This window comes from Coregonus lavaretus, assembly GCF_964263955.1.
Source record: "Coregonus lavaretus genome assembly, contig: HAP1_SCAFFOLD_171, whole genome shotgun sequence".
Taxonomy (NCBI): Eukaryota; Metazoa; Chordata; class Actinopteri; order Salmoniformes; family Salmonidae; genus Coregonus; species Coregonus lavaretus.
The window spans coordinates 29383-37428 of NW_028160460.1; the positions used below are offsets into that span (position 1 = coordinate 29383).

Here is an 8046-nt window from a genome sequence, read left to right on the forward strand (position 1 = left end):
ATGTCACACACACACACACACACACACGCTAGCATGCAAACACACACACGTGCTTCACACAGCGGAGTGTAGGAGGGGAGCAGCACCCGGCTGGCCACTATGTCACACACACACACACACACATGGTGGTAAGAACACATACACACACACACACACACACACACACACACACACACACACACACATGGTGGTAAGAACACACACACACACACACATGGTGGTAAGAACACACAAACACACACACACACACACACATGGTGGTAAGAACACACACACACACACACACATGGTGGTAAGAACACACACATCTATGCACCGACACACACCCTAGCATTCACACACATACGGGCACACACACACACACACACACACACACACACACATACACACATGCATAACAGATCAGCAACACAATGAGACGTTATGTCCCACAGACTGACAAGGCTTCTACAAGGGTCAAAGGTTTGTGTGTTTTCCATTAACTATATGAAACTATCAATCTCCATATGGTACTTCTCTGCATTACTGTCTGACTCAGTTAATGTCTTCCATCATGTATTTCAGCTGTTAAAGTGTTAACATTCTAGATTCAGTTAATGTCTTCCATCATGTATTTCAGCAGTTAAAGTGTTAACATTCTAGATTCAGTTCATGTCTTCCATCATGTATTTCAGCAGTTAAAGTGTTAACATTCTACATTCAGTTCATGTCTTCCATCACGTATTTCAGCTGTTAAAGTGTTAACATTCTAGATTCAGTTCATGTCTTCCATCATGTATTTCAGCAGTTAAAGTGTTAACATTCTAGATTCAGTTCATGTCTTCCATCATGTATTTCAGCAGTTAAAGTGTTAACATTCTAGATTCAGTTCATGTCTTCCATCACGTATTTCAGCTGTTAAAGTGTTAACATTCTAGATTCAGTTAATGTCTTCCATCATGTATTTCAGCAGTTAAAGTGTTAACATTCTAGATTCAGTTCATGTCTTCCATCATGTATTTCAGCAGCTTAAGTGTTAACATTCTAGATTCAGTTCATGTCTTCCATCATGTATTTCAGCAGTTAAAGTGTTAACATTCTAGATTCAGTTCATGTCTTCCATCATGTATTTCAGCAGTTAAAGTGTTAACATTCTAGATTCAGTTCATGTCTTCCATCATGTATTTCAGCAGCTAAAGTGTTAACATTCTAGATTCAGTTCATGTCTTCCATCATGTATTTCAGCAGTTAAAGTGTTAACATTCTAGATTCAGTTCATGTCTTCCATCATGTATTTCAGCAGCTTAAGTGTTAACATTCTAGATTCAGTTCATGTCTTCCATCATGTATTTCAGCAGTTAAAGTGTTAACATTCTAGATTCAGTTCATGTCTTCCATCATGTATTTCAGCAGTTAAAGTGTTAACATTCTAGATTCAGTTCATGTCTTCCATCATGTATTTCAGCAGCTAAAGTGTTAACATTCTAGATTCAGTTCATGTCTTCCATCATGTATTTCAGCAGTTAAAGTGTTAACATTCTAGTTTCAGTTCATGTCTTCTATCATGTATTTCAGCAGCTAAAGTGTTAACATTCTAGATTCAGTTCATGTCTTCCATCATGTATTTCAGCAGCTAAAGTGTTAACATTCTAGATTCAGTTCATGTCTTCCATCATGTATTTCAGCAGTTAAAGTGTTAACATTCTAGATTCAGTTCATGTCTTCCATCATGTATTTCAGCAGCTAAAGTGTTAACATTCTAGATTCAGTTCATGTCTTCCGTCATGTATTTCAGCAGTTAAAGTGTTAACATTCTAGATTCAGTTCATGTCTTCCATCATGTATTTCAGCAGCTAAAGTGTTAACATTCTATATTCAGTTCATGTCTTCCATCATGTATTTCAGCAGTTAAAGTGTTAACATTCTAGATTCAGTTCATGTCTTCCATCATGTATTTCAGCAGTTAAAGTGTTAACATTCTAGATTCAGTTCATGTCTTCCATCATGTATTTCAGCAGCTAAAGTGTTAACATTCTAGATTCAGTTCATGTCTTCCATCATGTATTTCAGCAGTTAAAGTGTTAACATTCTAGATTCAGTTCATGTCTTCCATCATGTATTTCAGCAGCTTAAGTGTTAACATTCTAGATTCAGTTCATGTCTTCCATCATGTATTTCAGCAGTTAAAGTGTTAACATTCTAGATTCAGTTCATGTCTTCCATCATGTATTTCAGCAGTTAAAGTGTTAACATTCTAGATTCTGTTGTCTTCCATCATGTATTTCAGCAGCTAAAGTGTTAACATTCTAGATTCAGTTCATGTCTTCCATCATGTATTTCAGCAGTTAAAGTGTTAACATTCTAGATTCTGTTCATGTCTTCCATCATGTATTTCAGCAGCTAAAGTGTTAACATTCTAGATTCAGTTCATGTCTTCCATCATGTATTTCAGCAGTTAAAGTGTTAACATTCTAGATTCAGTTCATGTCTTCCATCATGTATTTCAGCAGCTAAAGTGTTAACATTCTAGATTCAGTTAATGTCTTCCATCATGTATTTCAGCAGTTAAAGTGTTAACATTCCATTGTTGCAGGAGCAGTAACAGATTTGAACCTTAGGTTTTATTGATGTTATCACGTCCCGGAAAAACCTTGATAACACCTTGGACTACTGTCTTGATAACACCTTGGACTACGGTCTTGCCATAGATCACCTGAAACAGCTACGTAAATTGTGAAAGTTAGTGTATTTAAACCGAGTTTATGGGAAATTTGACAAAGAAAAACAGAGATAGGAGAGCTGTATAACCTATTGCTTACAATTGATTTCCAAATGTATCTCTGATGAAAAGATAAGCTTAGGATCCGCGAGGCTCCCGTGTGTTGGCGAGGTAATGTTTAAACTCTAAAGTTTTTTAATTGTATTGTTAACCCCCAAAAAAGCTTTGTCGGATGTTTTAATAATTCTGAAGTGATTAAAAGTTCAGTTGAGTCCATATTCAACATATTGTCTAGATCCTGCTACTCTTAGGAGAAATCTGATGGCCTCAATTAAAATGAAAGTTAAAGATTAGCATCAGCTAATGAGATAGCATAAAATGGCGCCCATCTCAAATAATTTCAATGGATTATAGTGCCGAGTCATGAACATTGCTCTTCCTGTGTAGCGTATTGAAAATGTCTCATGTTTGATTTTGGGGTGATCTACTCTTGGGATGTGTATAGCCTACATGTGTTGATTCACCTGAGAGAGAGAAGGACTGGAGCACACAGCTATAGGAATATTAGGTGACTGTTTAGTTGACTTGCTGCATGGCGTGCTGATTTACACACACACACACACACACACACACACACACACACACACACAGAGAGAGAGAGAGAGAGAGAGAAACACCACAATTTGTGATTTGCTCTTTCAGCAATATTTTTTTCATAACTTCCTCAGTGTGGTGTGATAACATTACTTGTTGTGAGAGTCTCCTTAACCCCGGCAGAGCTGAAATGGAAGTGCGTCTGAGTAAGTTCTGAACTATTCTTGACTTCCTTACTTCGTAATGCTAAACAATACTAACCATTGAGAAATCATAAAATATCCTATTGTAGTGCATGTTGACACTCACCTGTACTTTGCTGTTTATGTCAATAACCGTAGTAGCCATGGTCAGCTCAACACTTTCTTGGTTGATTACAGTATAAAATTCAAATACACATTGATAAATATATTTATATATGTCTTCATTCTATTACTTTTAGATGTGTGTGTATGGTTGTGAATTGTTAGACACTACTGCACGGTTGAAGCTAGGAACACAAGCATTTCGCTACACCCCGCTATAACATCTGCTACATTTGTGTATGTGACCAATAACATTTGATTTGATTTGATTTGAAACATAATAATGAATAACTTATGAATAATTAAGCCAGACTCCAATGTGGAGAATGGTACATAACAGAACAAAAGTCCAATGACTACATTTCCCACCTTATCAGCCAGTCCCACTAGGGAGAAGCCAGAGAAGTATCAGCGAAGGATTATGGGAGATATAGTCCAGAGCCAAATGCAGGAACACTACAAAAATGAACTGGTCAGAGCTGCACAGAGCGATCCTGTTTTCCAGAAACCTACAGTGGGTGAGTGACTCAACATAAAACAACATACTGAATTCTATATTTTCCACTGTATATCTGTTATATATGGTTTAGCGCTTTAAAGTTACAATAATACTTTTTTGGACGACCCGACCAAATTCACATAGAAATGTGAGTTATAGATCTGTCATTCTCATTGAAAGCAAGTCTAAGAAGCGGTAGATCTGTTCTATGTGTGCTATTTCTTTGCTTCCCATTCTTACGTTTTATTTTTATGTCTTTTACTTTCGGTTTTGTACACCAGCTTCAAACAGCTGAAAATACAAAACATTTTGGTTGTGGAAAATATATTACACAGCGGTTTAGATGGTACAATGATTCTCTACACAATGACTGCTTGTTTTGTCACATAAACTGAAATTAGGCAAACTATTAGAATTTTAGAAACCAGGAAATGGCAGAGCGATTTCTGCATATTGCATCTTTAATAGTTTGGTTAGTATTTAGTCAGAGTAATCTGATCCTGGGATAACCATTAGGACCTGTATTAAAGCGATACTGTAGTTCCACCTTACTCTTTAATAGTTTGTTTAGTATTTAGTCAGGGTAATCTGATCCTAGGACAACCATTAGGACCTGTATTAAAGCTATACTGTAGTTCCACCTACCTCTGTGAAAGGCTATGTGGGCATTTCTACCCCTTGATGGCACCTATCCTATCCTATCCTATCCTATCCTATCCAATCCTGTCAGGGCTTATTTATAGGACTAAAACACAAAGCTGACCTCAGATCAGTGTCTAGGGGCTACATCATCTTTCTCCATCAATGGAAATAGCTCATTTTCAGTCTTTTAGTGAAAGCACTCCATCTAGTGGTGATTTGTGAAATACGTTGATTAATGATCTGTGCCATTTACTTAATTATACTTATTCACAATAGTAAAATACAGTACAGTACAATTCAATACAATACAGTATAGTGCAATACAGTACAATTCAATACAATACAGTATAGTGCAATACAGTACAGTACAATTCAATACAATACAATACAGTAAAATACAGTACAATACAATTCAATACAATACAGTATAGTGCAATACAGTACAGTACAATTCAATACAATACAGTACAATACAGTACAATACAATTCAATACAATACAGTATAGTGCAATACAGTACAGTACAATTCAGTATAGTGCAATACAATGCAGTACAATATAGTACAATACAATACAATACAGTAAAATACAGTACAATACAATTCAATACAATAGAGTATAGTGCAATACAATACAGTACAATACAGTACAATATAGTACAATACAATACAATACAGTACAATACAATATAGTATTTAGGAGGTTATTTTTCACACACTTCCCTCAAAGAACATACAGTGGGGAAAAAAAGTATTTAGTCAACCACCAATTGTGCAAGTTCTCCCACATAAAAAGATGAGAGAGGCCTGTAATTTTCATCATAGGTACACGTCAACTATGACAGACAAATTGAGGAAAGAAAATTCCAGAAAATCACATTGTAGGATTTTTAATGAATTTATTTGCAAATTATGGTGGAAAATAAGTATTTGGTCACCTACAAACAAGCAAGATTTCTGGCTCTCACAGACTTGTAACTTCTTCTTTAAGAGGCTCCTCTGTCCTCCACTCGTTACCTGTATTAATGGCACCTGTTTGAACTTGTTATCAGTATAAAAGACACCTGTCCACAACCTCAAACAGTCACACTCCAAACTCCACTATGGCCAAGACCAAAGAGCTGTCAAAGGACACCAGAAACAAAATTGTAGACCTGCACCAGGCTGGGAAGACTGAATCTGCAATAGGTAGGCAGCTTGGTTTGAAGAAATCAACTGTGGGAGCAATTATTAGGAAATGGAAGACATACAAGAACACTGATAATCTCACTCGATCTGGGGCTCCACGCAAGATCTTACCCCGTGGGGTCAAAATGATCACAAGGACGGTGAGCAAAAATCCCAGAACCACACGGGGGGACCTAGTGAATGTCCTGCAGAGAGCTGGGACCAAAGTAACAAAGCCTACCATCAGTAACACACTACGCCGCCAGGGACTCAAATCCTGCAGTGCCAGACGTGTCCCCCTGCTTAAGCCAGTACATGTCCAGGCCCGTCTGAAGTTTGCTAGAGTGCATTTGGATGATCCAGAAGAGGATTGGGAGAATGTCATATGGTCAGATGAAACCAAAATAGAACTTTTTGGTAAAAACTCAACTCGTCGTGTTTGGAGGACAAAGAATGCTGAGTTGCATCCAAATAACACCATACCTACTGTGAAGCATGGGGGTGGAAACATCATTCTTTGGGGCTGTTTTTCTGCAAAGGCACCAAGACGACTGATCCGTGTAAAGGAAAGAATGAATGGGGCCATGCATCGTGAGATTTTGAGTGAAAACCTCCTTCCATCAGCAAGGGCATTGAAGATGAAACGTGGCTGGGTCTTTCAGCATGACAATGATCCCAAACACACCGCCCGGGCAACGAAGGAGTGGCTTCGTAAGAAGCATTTCAAGGTCCTGGAGTGGCCTAGCCAGTCTCCAGATCTCAACCCCATAGAAAATCTTTGGAGGGAGTTGAAAGTCCGTGTTGTCCAGCGACAACCCCAAAACATCACTGCTCTAGAGGAGATCTGCATGGAGGAATGGGCCAAAATACCAGCAACAGTGTGTGAAAACCTTGTGAAGACTTACAGAAAACGTTTGACCTGTGTCATTGCCAACAAAGGGTATATAACAAAGTATTGAGAAACTTTTGTTATTGACCAAATACTTATTTTGCACCACAATTTGCAAATAAATTCATAAAAAATCCTACAATGTGATTTTCTGGATATTTTTTTCTCATTTTGTCTGTCATAGTTGATGTGTACATATGATGAAAATTAAAGGCCTCTCTCATCTTTTTAAGTGGGAGAACGTGCACAATTGGTGGCTGACTAAATACTTTTTTTCCCCACTGTAGATGTATTCCACCTTGGTGACTGTTCTCCCCTGTGAGTAAAGAGGGGTGTGTCTTTCTCTTGGCAGTGCGGTCCAATGAGGTGGAGGAGAGGGAGCGCTACAGATTCCAGTGGAGGAAGGAGGACAGGCAAAGAATCATTGGTGACAGATTGGAGCTCTTCGTCGCCATAGTGACGGGGTTGTTGATGGGGGTCCTGACAGGTGGTTTTGGGGGTGTTGTCATGGGAGGGTTGACGGGGGCGGTGATATGGTTTACAACAGGACTGGTCAGGAACTGGTGGAGCCCCTGAGTCACTGGGAGGCACCATGTGTAGGCAATGAATCTACTTTTTATAAAGACATTGGGAGGATAAAACTATTCTAATGTGTATAGATGGAAGGACTTTGGTGATGGATCATGTTCCTTGATGCAATTATCAAACTTTGGTTATTCAATATTTGGAAATTAATAAAAGCCCAATAAATAAATAAAATATACAGAGCTTATATTAATTATTTTAAAAGATAGATGAAACCCTAATATTCATCAGCAGTGCTAGCCTACTTCTGTTAAGTCAGTCCTGATATGGGTCTGAACCTGTTAGTCATCAAGGGATTAAAAGAGAGATTCATCCAGCAATATCTTTCCCTGATTTCATCTGACCAAGTATTCAGAAATTGTCTGACGAGAGTTACAGGCCAGGCCACTGAAAGAAAGGCCTTCATCCTCCCCTTTAAAATCCTTAAAAATAACAGCAACAATAACCAAGGTCCAGTGGCTGTCAACCCATCACGGCCCGTATCCACAAAGCATCTCAGAGTAGGAGTACTGATCTAGGATCTGTCCATATAATCTTATTCATTATGATCTAAAAGTCTAAACTGATATTAGGTCAGCACTCCTATGGGCCCTGGTCACTACTAATCTCAACAATGTTGTTATTGTTGTCGGCGCAATCTGTCATGGAATCAGTAAACCCTGCTCTCAT

At 38.2% G+C, this 8046-nt stretch overlaps 1 long non-coding RNA gene across 1 annotated transcript; it reads left to right on the forward strand.

Annotated features, from left to right (window-relative positions):
• The first annotated feature begins 3342 nt into the window (after positions 1-3342).
• LOC311121797 lies at positions 3343-7210 on the forward strand. Its single transcript, XR_014612353.1, has 3 exons — positions 3343-3498; positions 3975-4115; positions 7145-7210. It is a non-coding gene; the product is annotated as an uncharacterized lncRNA (long non-coding RNA).
• Positions 7211-8046: the final 836 nt, after the last annotated feature.